Here is a 13,324-nt window from a genome sequence, read left to right as displayed (position 1 = left end):
AAGTTAGAACCCATAGATGGCCATTCCTGAGATCCGGAAAGTCTAAACCTTGTCTGTGGTATTCCGAGTAGGATCTGGGAAGGGATGGCTGTGACGAGCTTCAAACTCGCGAGTGCTGGGCGTAGTGACAGACACAAAAGGATAGTAAATCCTATTCCAGTATGATCGAGAACCGACAGATGATTAGCCATGCAGTGACAGTGCATTGGACCATTTTCACAGGAGGATGGGATGTAGCCATTGACAACGGTGATGCCCAACATAAAGCTTGCCATGGAAAGGAGTAGGATTGATTGGATGAAGACAGCAGGAAAGCAGAGATCAGAGGAACGAAAGCATCTCTATACGCTTATCTGAAATTCTCACCAATGAATTACATAAGTACCACTATCCTATTTTATATTTTATTTATTTTCATCCACTATAATCTCTTAATACATTTGAATCCGCCTGACTGAGATTTATAAGGTGAGCATAGCTTGCTTCAAGCCGACAATCTCCGTGGGATCGACCCTTACTCACATAAGGTTTATTACTTGGATGACCCAGTGCACTTGCTGGTTAGTTGTACGAAGTTGTGAAACAGATATAAGATCATGAACGTGCGTATTGAGTTTTTAGCGCCATTACCAAGGAATGGAATGATCACGATTTCGCACACCAGTATCTGTGCATTAAATTTTTGTTGTTTGTTAGATGAAGAGCAAGCCTTAGAAAGCAAGGTTAGTAGAGAATTGAGAGAATCGAAACCTTAAACACATGAGTGATTAGAGTGTATACACTTCCAGTGAGGGTTCGATGCTCGATTCTTTGTTCCCGACTTTCATGAGCTATTTTCTTCTGCAAGTCTTTTTGTACTTCATTTTTATGATTTGAATTAGTGAAATCCAGTTCATGTTTGTTCTTGAAAGGTTTATTTACTTTTCACCAAGTAGGTAGAAACATTTTGCATTTAGTTGCATTCATATAGATAGGATTGCATTTCATACATTTTACCATTCCTCTTCACTCCATTATAGCTTCTCTTGAGCTTAGCATAAGGACTTGCTATTGTTTAAGTGTGGGGAGGTTGATAAACCCATATTTTATGATGTATTTTGTGCTCAATTTAAGTGATTTATTCAATCCTTCACTCACTTATTCATGTAAATTGCATGGTTTTACTTTCCCTTCCTTATTATGTGATATATGTGAAAAACATGTTTCCTATGCTTAAAAATTATCAATTTTAATTACCCTTTATTACCATTCAATGCCGTGATTTGTGTGTTAAGTAGTTTTAGATCTCCTAAGGCAGGAATGACTTAAAGGATGGAAAGGAAACATACAGAACTGGAAGGAAAGCACAAAATGGAGTTTTTGAAGAAACTGGCAGCGACGCGAACACATGGATGACGCGTCCGCATGCCCAGTGCGAAAAGACAGTGACGCGAACGCGTGACTGACACGGACGCGTGCCTTGAGCAGAGCGCAGATGACGCGTACGCGTGAGTGAAGCGAATGCGTGATAAGGAAAACTCCCAGATGACGCGACCGCGTGACCCACGTGGACGCGTGACAGACGCCATGCACCAGAATCTGCAGAAAACGCTCCCAGCGATTTCTGAAGCCCTTTTTGGCCCAAATCCAAGTACAGAAAGTACAGATTAGAGGTTATAAAGTGGGGGAATGCATCCATTCATAGAGAGGCCTTCAATTATTCACTTTTCATGATTTAGATGTAGTTTTTAGAGAGAGAGGTTCTCTCCTCTCTCTTAGGTTTTAGGATTAGGATTCCTCTTAAAGGATTTAGGATTTCAACTCTTCATCAGGTTCAATATTTCTTTTACTTTATATTCCTCTTTTTCTTTCAGATACTTTAAAGCTCACATTTAATTACTTATGTTGCCAAATTGGCTTATGAACTCTCTATGTTTAGATTGATTTTCTCTTATTAATGCAATTGAGGTATTTCAAATTTATGATTCTTGTTTAGCTTTTTATATTCTTGGCTTTAATTGATTAACTAGAGGCTCTTGAGTTATCAACTTATCATGATTGGTTGTTATGTCGACTAATTGACTGGAATTCCTTAGGAGTTGGCTAGGACTTGGGAATCTAACTAATTAGTTCACTTGACTTTCCCTTGCTTTCGTAAAGGTTAACTAAGTGGGATTAACTTCAATTCTCATAGGAGTAAGTAGGATAGGACTTCCGAATTTTCATACCTTGCCAAGAGTTTATTTTACAGTTATTTATTTATTTTACTTGTCATTTAAATTACTTGTTCCCTACTTTCAAAACCCCCAATTTACAAAACTCATAACCAATAATAAGAACACCTCCCTGCAGTTCCTTGAGAAGACGACCCGAGGTTTAAATACTTCGGTTATCAATTTTAAAGGGGTTTGTTACTTGTGACAACCAAAACGTTTGTACGAAAGGATTTTCTGTTGGTTTAGAAGCTATACTTACAACGCGATCATATTTTTATATTTCTTTACCGATAGAAAAACCGATCGTCAGGGGAGGATCGCCAACTTCAAGGGGGGTAAAATTTCTTTTCCTAGACACTTTGCAATATTCTTTTTGTTCTTTTTCCTTAATTTTTACAAATTTTTGTTCTTATTTGCATTTGGTTTGGTTTGTTTGTATATATTCCTTTAATGCTTATAGTTATATGATAGTAAATATTTGTATGTTGCATGTTAGATTGAATAAGTTTGGTGAAACAATAAGGAATTTTCAAGAAATCTCTTTTTCGGAATTCCATTGATTAAATTTGGAAATTATTTTTGAACTTGCTTGAAGTATCTTTTTAAGGAACATAGAAAAGAGCTTGAACAAATTACCAAATGAGATTTGAGCTTTAATTGTGTGGTTGCACATCTTCAACCACAAATTTTATTCTTGTGTGATAAACTACTTTTATGATTGTAATCTTAGATTTGCTTTAATCTTTATGTCCTATACTTGTTGTTTTGAATGCATTTAGTATGATTGAGGCCATCTTTGTATAGCTCACTAACCCATATAGCCAACCCTTGCATCTATCTTTGTAAACCACTTTTTGAGCCTTTAATTCCCCTTGGTTCTTATTATAAGCACATCATTCACCCTAAGTGAAAAATCATTATGTCCATTGATTGTATCTTTGATTAGCTTGGGTTTGAGTGTGTGTGTTAATCAAGTGTGGGGGAATTTGTGGAAAAATTGGTAGTAAGTGTTTTGGGTTCTCATATTGAAAATTTGGAAAAAAATGGGTAATCACTCATGCATTCATCATTTAAAACATATGCATATTCTTTGTGATGATAAAAAAAAGAGAGAAAGAATGAAAAGAAAAGAAAAAGAAATGATAATAAAAATTTAAATAAAGGATGCATATGTGTGTGAATTGAAAAGAAAATGCATGAGTGAATGTGAGAAAATAAATGGATGGGAAGTTAGGTTGTTTTGTCATGTAAATAGGTTGATATAGGATTAGGTGGGATACTTGAGCTAATCAAAGATCCAATTTTCTAGTCCACTTAACTATATTAGTCCTACCCTTACCCTAGCCCCATTACAACCCTCAAAAGTCCTCATGATATTTGCATTCATTCATCAAATATTAGTTGATTGTTAGATGAATTACAAATTTTTGAAAACATGATTAAAGGAGGATTGAGTGATTAAGCCCTAAACACTGCGATTAGAGTGTAAACACATCCGGTGAGAGGTTTAATCGCTCAATTATATGATTCCATCTCTTATATTGTATCTTCTTGCAAGTTGTTGAATTAAATTTTGAGAATTTCAAATCAAATCTTTGGGACATTTATTATATTGCTATATTTTCTTGTCTTGGCCCTAAGTTTGTACTATAGATTGATTGAGATCCTTTTGTTTGTTTTTACCAAACTCAATAGGAAGTATAGTATAGATATAGATAGATAGTATTTAGTATAGTTGCATGCATGTAGTTAGTTGCATTAAATAAATTGCTTTCCCTCTTTATACTTCTCCTTTAATTGTGATTAGCATGAGGACACGCTATTGTTTAAGTGTGGAAAAATTGATGAGTCCATATTTTCCAATATATTTTGGTTTGATTTGAATGGATTTCATTATTTAAACCCATATTTATTCATCCAAATAGCATGCTTTTGTGTTCTCTCCCTTAATTGTGCCTAAATGTGAAAACATGCTATTTTATGCTTATTTTAATCACTTTTATCCCACTTTTATGCCATTCGATACCATGACATGATTGTTGAGTGATTTTAGGTCCTAGCGGCAAGTTTGGCAAGGAAAAAGTGGAAGGAAGCATGCACAAAGGGAGAAAACATGAAGAAAACAAAGAAGAAGCACACATTGGAGTGTGCGTTCACACAACCACCTGTGCATACGCACAAAAGCCATAAAACCATGTGTGCGTACGCATGACAACCTGTGCGTACACACAAGATGAAAATCAGCATGTGTGCGGACGCACGCACCTGTGCGTCCGCACACGTCCCAGCACGTGACTCATTTATTGCAAATCACTGGAGGCGATTCTTGGGCCTCCAGGGCCCAATTTTGGGACTTTCTGAAGCTGATTGAGTGCTATATGAAGGAAGGCCTTACTTCATGTGAAGGGGGGAGAATTAGGGTTAGATTAGTATTATGTAGGTTGTTCTCTAGAGAGAGAAGCTCCCCCTCTCTCTAGAATTAGGGTCCCTTAGTTTAATTTCTTGTCATTTCCATGTTTAATTCTTGTTTTTAATCTAGTTTCTTCTACCTTTCTTTGTTCTCTTGTTTTAATTTCTTTAGTTTATCATGTCAATTTCTCATTTTGTTGCCTTTTATGTTTATGAGCACTCATTTTGTTTTAATTTACATTTAATGAAATTTATGTTTTCTTGTCATTTATTGCTTTATTGAGTTGCTATCTTTACTTTTCTTGCTTGGTAGTTTTAGAATATTATTTTAATGTATTTTAATATTATTTTATTTTCATGCACACCAAGTGTTTAATAAAATGCTTGCTTAGTTTTTACTTAGTTTTTCTCCACCCTTAGCTTGAAATTGTTGACTTTGGTGATCCTTGAGTCATTGATGTCCATTCCGCATTGTGTGAGAATAGTTAATTGATTTGGTTTCCATTAACGCTAGTCTTTCACTAAGTAATTAGTGAGTTGACTAGAACTTATGGATTGAGATCAATTACACCTTTGACTAATTCTCAAGGAGGACTGACTAGTTTGGATTGATTCCACACAATTCCCATGTTTGTGGTCAATGGCTAGGATAGGTAGCCTTAGCCTTCAATTACTTGCCAAGAGGTTTCTTGCACTTTAATTTTCCTTGCTTTGCATTTAATTGCTTTAACTTTTACTTGCTTTCATTTACTTTCTTGCATGTTAAGTTACTTTCTTGCCATTTTTTTCCTTGCATTTAATTGCTTTAACTTTTATTGCTTTGATGTTTAATTTCTTGCATGTTTAATTTTCACACTCTTGGTTGAGAAATTAGGTGTCTGGGTGGAATTGAGTTGTGGATGTCCATTCCGCATTGTGTGAGAATAGTTAATTGGTTTGGTTTCCATTAACGCTAGTCTTTCACTAAGTAATTAGTGAGTTGACTAGGACTTATGGATTGAGACCAATTATGCTTTTGACTAATTCTCAAGGAGGATTGACTAGTTTGTATTGGTTCTACACAATTGCCATGTTTGTGGTCCACAACTAGGATAAGAATCCTAAATTCCCCAAATCTTGCCAAGAGTTGCCATTTACATTCCTTGCATGCTCATTTACTTTCTTGCTATTTACATTTCTTGCTCTCTTACTTTGATCTCCCAATCCCCCATTTCCTCCCATAGCCAATAACATTACATTTCATTGCAACTCCTAGGGAAGACGACCCGGGAGCTAAATACTCTCGGTTTATATTTGGTTTAAATTGTGATAATATTTGATTGATGATCGATTGTTGGGTTTGGACTATACTTCCAACGTCAATCCTATTTTTAGTGTGAAAAATTCAAACCTATGCTTTTGGTCGTTTATCAGCTACCTAAAGGAATAGTTTCTAATTTATTAATTTTATACTTATGTATGCACAAATCTTTTAGAAACTTAGCATATTTAGGTACTTGTTGAATAGCATCAAAAAGGGGAATAGTTACCTCAACCTTTTTGAAGATTTATACCATTTTGGGGTCTAGCTCCACTTGCTTCTTATTCCTCCTACCAATGCGAAAGGGATGGGGATGGCTTCTTGCACAACACTATCTTCCTTAGGCACTCCATTCCTTGGTTGAGCAATTCCTTCTCCACCCGCATCTTGTACCTCATTCTCTTCATCAACCTCTTCTACCTCAACAACATCTTCAACTTGGACATCTTCGCTTGAGCTTGGCTACTTTGGACTCCTCTCTTGCAATATAGTTCTGGACCTCAAAGTGATGGCGTTGATTCCACCCTTGGGGTTGGGTAAAGGTTGAGAGGGGAGTGCACTAGAGCTTGAAGGTTGGTTGTTGGAGGGTAGATGGTGGTTCCATTCGGGATATAAGAGCTTGTAGAGTAGAGATAAGACCGGTAAGGCTAGAGGTGAGTGAATTTTGAAGCTCTTTTTGTCCTGAGCGGAGTGTTTCATCTTGGTTAGAGGAAGGGGAAGGGTAGGTGATTTGAGGGGCTTGTGGTGGTTGAATTGAGGTGCTTGGGCTTGTCTTTGGTGAGGTGCTCTGTATGGAGGATTCTGTTAATTCCGGTTTTATTGATAGTTATTGTTATTCCACCTTTGATTTCCACTGTTGTCTCTTCCTCCTTAGTTTTAGTTATCCCTCCATCCTTGGTTGGAATTGTCTCTCCAACCTTGGTTGGAATTATCTCTCCAACCTTGGTTGTAGTTGTCTTGCCAACCTTGATTGTAGTTGCCACCATGGTTATAATTGCCGCCTTGTTGATAGTACCCTTGATTCAGATGGTTGTAGAAATTATGGGTAGTTGCCAAGGTGTTGTCTTCTTGTTGGAGTTGAGGGCATTTATCAGTGTAATGAGAATAGAAAGCGCATATTCCACACACTCTTTGAGAGACTAGTTGTTGACACTGCTGCTGTGGAGGAGGTGGAGGTTGTTGTTGATTCAGCTGAAGCTGCTTGAGTCCGTTGGTCATCTCTCCTAGAGTCTTGGTGAGAGCAGTAGTCTCACTACTAGAAGAAACTTCTGCAATAGCCTTGGGGTGATGAGTCATTTGGTTTGCATTTTGGGTAGACTCAACTAGATCGGTGATCAGTTGCCACGCTTCTGTCGCCGTCTTGTACTTCATCAGAGAGCTATTGCTCGCAGCATCTAATAAAGTCTTATCTCCAGGCTTCATGCCTTGGCTAAAATAGCTAATCAACACCAACTGGTCAATCTTGTGGGGACATGAGTCTAGGAGATTCCTAAAGCGTTCCCAATACTTATAAAGAGTCTCTGCTTCTCCTTGAATGATACAGGAAATCTCCTTCCTCAGCTTATCAGTAACCTCTGTCGGAAAGTACTTGTCCAGGAATTCCCTTCTAAGCAGATCTCAGTTAGTAACAACAGCTTCTGGCTGAGTGTAGAACCACTCCTTTGCCTTCCCTCCAGAAAAAATGGGAAGGCGTATAGCCAGACAGTAATCTCATCAGCACCATGCTGCCTAGTAGTTGAGCAAGCTGTCTGAAAATCCCTATGGTGCTTGATAGGCTCTTGAGCAGGTAAATGGAACTTGGGCAGTAGATTAATCAGAGCGGTCTTCAGTTCAAAGTCTGCACCCAAGTTTGGATGACGCGCTTGATATGGTTGCAGTGTAAAATCTGGAGCTCCTGCTTTCTTTAGCATGATTCTCCTAGGCTCTGCCATATTTCCAGCACTCAAATCAACAGAAGAGGCGTCAACAAAATTAACAAGGGAGGAACTAGTTTCTTCCTCGAATGACGCATTAGACCTATTCTCAGATAAGACTGGTGAATTGGGTAAAACCCCTTCACCATCTTCGGAGAATAACCGACGCCGAGCTCGCCTAATACGTGAAATAGTTCTTTCAATCTCAGGATCAAATGCGGCTAAGCTCGGATTCGGTAATGATCGTGTCATTCAATGAAAGAAACATATAGCTCATGGTAATAAAATATAAAAAAGAAAAATGCAATTATGTAAAATAAAAAAAATTATTTACACCAACCAATAATTTAGCACACTGTTGCAACTCCCCGACAACGGCGCCAAAAATTGATGGGCAAAAAAATGCCGATTAATAATTTATAATAAAAATAACGTTGCAAGTACAATTCTTAATCAACAAAAATTTCACTTATCAATTTAAAAAGAGTTGTCACAATTTAGAATCAATTAACTGGGAGTAAAATTACCAGGTCGTTTCCCAATGAGTTGAGAAAAGAGTGCAAGTTATTGATCAGGAATTTTCTGAGAAATTTTTGAGGTTTGAGAACAAAGAGATAAACAAATAAAAATCAAAGTAGTGAATATTAGCAATGGATGTTATGTATTTGAATTAAAAGGCCTTGGCTGAGAGAAAATTAATTGGAGTTTCTATCCTTGTTGGCTTTTCTCAAGTGCAAGAGAAAATGTTATTGCTTCCACTCAGTTATCCTCTTGCAGTTGCAAAGGAAGGTTAAGTGTGTGAGACTAACTCAGGTTCACAAGTCCTAATCCCTTCCTGTGGAAGGATTAGAGTCAGTGAAGAGTGATTTTGCTAGCAATCCCCAATTACAAATTAACTCTTGAGTATTCCAACTCAAGGAGTTCCAATTAATCAACTCCCAAGCTAAGTTGAGAGTTTTAAATCATAACATGAATGCCATTTTTCAATAACATGGAATAAGAACGAATACGAGACATGGTAAATAAAATAAATTAATAAAGGAAAATTTTAAAGCTGATAATTAATTGAAGAAATTCAAACAAGAAATGGAATTAAATGTAAAAATTGTTCATTATATTAATAAATCCCAAAATTTACAATATCCATACATGACCATGATGAGCGGATAATTTATACGCTTTTTGGCATTGTTTTTAGTATGTTTTTAGTAGAATCTGGTTACTTTTAGGGATATTTTCATTAGTTTTTATGTTAAATTCACATTTCTGGACTTTACTATGAGTTTGTGTGTTTTTTGTGATTTCAGGTATTTTCTGGTTGAAATTGAGGGACTTGAGCAAAAATCAGATTCAGAGGTAGAAGAAGGACTGCTGATGCTGTTGGATTCTGACCTCCCTGCACTCAAAGTGGATTTTCTGGAGCTACAGAACTCAAAATGGCGCGCTTCTAATTGCGTTGGAAAGTATACATCCAGGGCTTTCCAGCAATGTATAATAGTCCATACTTTGAACGAGTTTAGATGACATAAAAGGGCGTTGAACACCAGTTCTACGCTGCTGTCTGGAGTTAAACGCCAGAAACAAGTCAAAAACCAGAGTTGAACGCCAAAAATACGTTACAACCTGGCGTTCAACTCCAGAAAGAGCCTCTGCACGTGTAACATTCAAGCTCAGCCCAAGCACACACCAAGTGGGCCCCAGAAGTGGATTTATGCATCAATTACTTACTTCTGTAAACCCTAGTAACTAGTTTAGTAATAATAGGACTTTTTACTATTGTATTAGACATCCTAGATTGTATTTTTGATCCTGTGATCACGTTTTGGAGGCTGGCCATTCGGCCATGCCTGGACCTTTCACTTATGTATTTTTAACGGTAGAGTTTCTGCACTCCATAGATTAAGGTGTGGAGCTCTGCTGTTCCTCAAAGATTAATGCAAAGTACTACTGTTTTCTATTCAATTCAACTTATTCCGCTTCTAAGATATTCATTCGCACTTCAACCTGAATGTGAAGAACGTGACAATAATCATCATTGCCTATGAATGCGTGCCTGACAACCACTTCCGTTCTACCTTAGATTGAATGAGTATCTCCTGGATCTCTTAATCAGAATCTTCGTGGTATAAGCTAGATTGATGGCAGCATTCATGAATGACTGTGACGAACTTCAAACTCGCGAGTGCTGGGCGTAGTGACAGACGCAAAAGGAGGGTGAATCCTATTCCAGCATGATTGAGAACCTCAGATGATTAGCCGTGCTGTGACAGAGCATTTGGACCATTTTCACAAGAGGATGGGATGCAGCCATTGACAAGGGTGGTGCCTCCAGACGATTAGCCATGCAGTGACAGCGCATCGGACCATTTTCCAGAGAGGATTAAAAGTAGCCATTGACAACGGTGATGTCCTTACATAAAGCCAGCCATGGAAAGGAGTAAGATTGATTGGATGAAGACAGCAAAAAAGCAGAGGTTCAGAGGAACGAATGCATCTCTATACGCTTATCTGAAATTCTAACCACTGAATTACATAAGTATTTCTATCCTTATTTTCTATTTATTATTAATTTTCGAAAACTCTATAACTATTTTATATCCGCCTGACTGAGATTTACAAAGTGACCATAGCTTGCTTCATACCAACAATCTCCGTGGGATCGAAGTTGTGAATGAAAAACGATTTATTAAGACGTGCGTACAGAGTTTCTGGCGCCGTTGCCTGAGATCACAATTTCGTGCACCAAGTTTTTGGCGCCGTTGCCGGGGATTGTTCGAGTTTGGACAACTGACGGTTCATCTTGTTGCTCAGATTAGGTAATTTTCTTTTTATTTTGTGTTCAAAAATTTTTCAAAAACCTTTCAAAAAAATTTCTCCTTTGTTTTCGAAAAGAATGTTTTAAAATAAAAATGTTTTCAAAAATATATTTTTCTTCATAATTTTTAAGAATGAATTCTAGTGTTTCATGAAGCATGTTGAAGTCTGGCTGGTTGTAAAGCCATATCTAATCCTTCTGGGTAGGAAATGTCAGGCGTGTCATGTCTGAGTTACATACTAAAGCTTGGCTGGCTATTAAGTCATGCCTGACTCTTTGATTGGAGCTTTAGACTAAAGAGCATAAGATTCCTGGAATTCATATTAAAAATTTTTGGAATTCTTATTTTTCGTTTTCAAAATGATATTAAAAAAAATTTAAAAAGAAAATACAAAAAAAATCATAAAATCATAAAAATCAAAAAAATATTTTTGTGTTTCTTGTTTGAGTCTTAAGTCAATTTTTAAGTTTGGTGTCAATTGCATATTCATTTTGCATTTTTCGAAAAAATTCATGCATTCATAGTGTTCTTCATGATCTTCAAGTTGTTCTTGGTAAGTCTTCTTGTTTGATCTTGATGTTTTCTTGTTTTGTGTCTTTTCTTGTTTTTCATATGTATTCTTGCATCCATAGAGTCTAAACATGAAAGATTTCTAAGTTTGGTGTCTTGCATGTTTTCTTTGCATATAAAAATTTTCAAAAATAAGTTCTTGATGTTCATCTTGACATTCAAAGTGTTCTTGGTGTTCATCTTGACATTCATAGCATTCTTGCATGCATTCATTGTTTTGATCCATAACTTTCATGCATTGCATCATTTTTCATGTTTCTCTCTCTCATCATAAAAATTCAAAAAATCAAAAAAATATCTTTCCCTTTTTTTCTCTCTTAAAATTTCAAAAATTAGATTTGACTTTTTCAAAAATTTTTGAAATCTAGTTGTTTTTATGAGTCAAATCAAATTTTCAATTTAAAAATCTTATCTTTTTCAAAATCTTTTTCAAAAATCAAATCTTTTTCATTTTTCTTAGTTATTTTCGAAAATTATAAAAATATTTTTTAAAAATATTTTTCTTAATTTTATCTCATAATTTTTGAAAATAACATCATCAATTAATGTTTGATTCAAAAATTTCAAGTTTGTTACTTGCTTGTCAAGAAAGATTCAAACTTTAAGTTCTAGAATCATATCTTGTGATTTCTTGTGAATCAAGTCATTAATTGTGATTTTAAAAATCAAATCTTTTTCAAAACTAATTTCAATCATATCTTTTCAAAAATATCTTTTTATCTTATCTTTTTAAAATCATATCTTTTTAATTATATCTTTTTAAAACATATCTTTTTCAAAAAAATTTGATTTTAAAATATCTTTTCTAACCCCCTATCTTCTTATCTTTTCAAAATTAATTTTCAAATTTGTTTCAACTAACTAACTAACTTTTTGTTTGTTTCTTATCTTTTTCAAAACTACCTAACTAACTCCCTCTCTCTCTAATTTTCGAAAATATCTTCCCTCTTTTTCAAAATTTCTTTTTAATTAACTAATTATTTTCATTTTTGATTTTAAAATTTCAAAAATTACTAACCTTTTTCAAAAACTATTTTCGAAAACCACTAACTCTTTTTCAAAAATTATTTTCGAAAATTCACTTCCCCCTCTCATCTTCTTCTATTTGTTTATTCATCTACTAACATCTCTTCCTCACATCACTCACCAAAAATCCGAACTCCCTCTCTCTCTCTGAGTTCAGATTTTCTCTTCTTCTTTTCTTCTATTCACACAGGGACCTCTATACTGTGGTAAAAAGGATCCCTATTATTATTATTTTTCTGTCCCTCTTTTTCATATGAACAGGAACAAAGACAAGAATATTCTTGTTGAAGCAGATCCAGAACCTGAAAGGACTCTGAAAAGGAAACTAAGAGAAGCTAAAATACAACAGTCCAGAGACAACCTTTCAGAAATTTTCGAACAAGAAGAGGAGATGGCAGCCGAAAATAATAATAATGCAAGGAGGATGCTTGGTGACTTTACTGCACCTAATTCCAATTTACATGGAAGAAGCATCTCCACTCCTGCCATTGGAGCAAACAATTTTGAGTTGAAACCTCAATTAGTTTCTCTGATGCAGCAGAACTGCAAGTTTCATGGACTTCCATCCGAAGATCCTTTTCAGTTCTTAACTGAATTCTTGCAGATATGTGATACTGTTAAGACTAATGGAGTAGATCCTGAAGTCTACAGGCTCATGCTTTTCCCTTTTGCTATAAGAGAAAGAGCTAGAGTATGGTTGGACTCTCAACCTAAGGATAGCCTGAACTCTTGGGATAAGCTGGTCAAGGCTTTCTTAGCCAAGTTCTTTCCTCCTCAAAAGCTGAGTAAGCTTAGAGTGGATGTTCAGACCTTCAAACAGAAAGAAGGTGAATCCCTCTATGAAGCTTGGGAGAGATACAAAGGACTGACCAAAAAGTGTCCTTCTGACATGCTTTCAAAATGGACCATCCTGGATATATTCTATGGTGGTCTATCTGAATTAGCGAAGATGTCATTGGATACTTCTGCAGGTGGATCCATTCACCTAAAGAAAACGCCTGCAGAAGCTCAAGAACTCATTGACATGGTTGCTAATAACCAGTTCATGTACACTTCTGAAAGGAATCCTGTGAATAATGGGACGCCTATGAAGAA

The 13,324-nt window shown here is 36.0% G+C and overlaps 1 non-coding gene across 1 annotated transcript; it reads right to left on the bottom strand.

Moving 5' to 3' along the window:
- Nucleotides 1–13,016: 13,016 nt before the first annotated feature.
- LOC112788491 (small nucleolar RNA R71) lies at nt 13,017–13,124 on the bottom strand. The gene has a single exon (XR_003195852.1). It is a non-coding gene; the product is annotated as a small nucleolar RNA R71 (small nucleolar RNA).
- Between the last annotated feature and the right edge of the window lie 200 nt (nt 13,125–13,324).

The sequence above is a fragment of the Arachis hypogaea genome, chromosome 20 (genome assembly GCF_003086295.3).
Source record: "Arachis hypogaea cultivar Tifrunner chromosome 20, arahy.Tifrunner.gnm2.J5K5, whole genome shotgun sequence".
NCBI lineage: Eukaryota > Viridiplantae > Streptophyta > Magnoliopsida > Fabales > Fabaceae > Arachis > Arachis hypogaea.
This window is presented reverse-complemented; position numbering and strand designations above follow the sequence as displayed.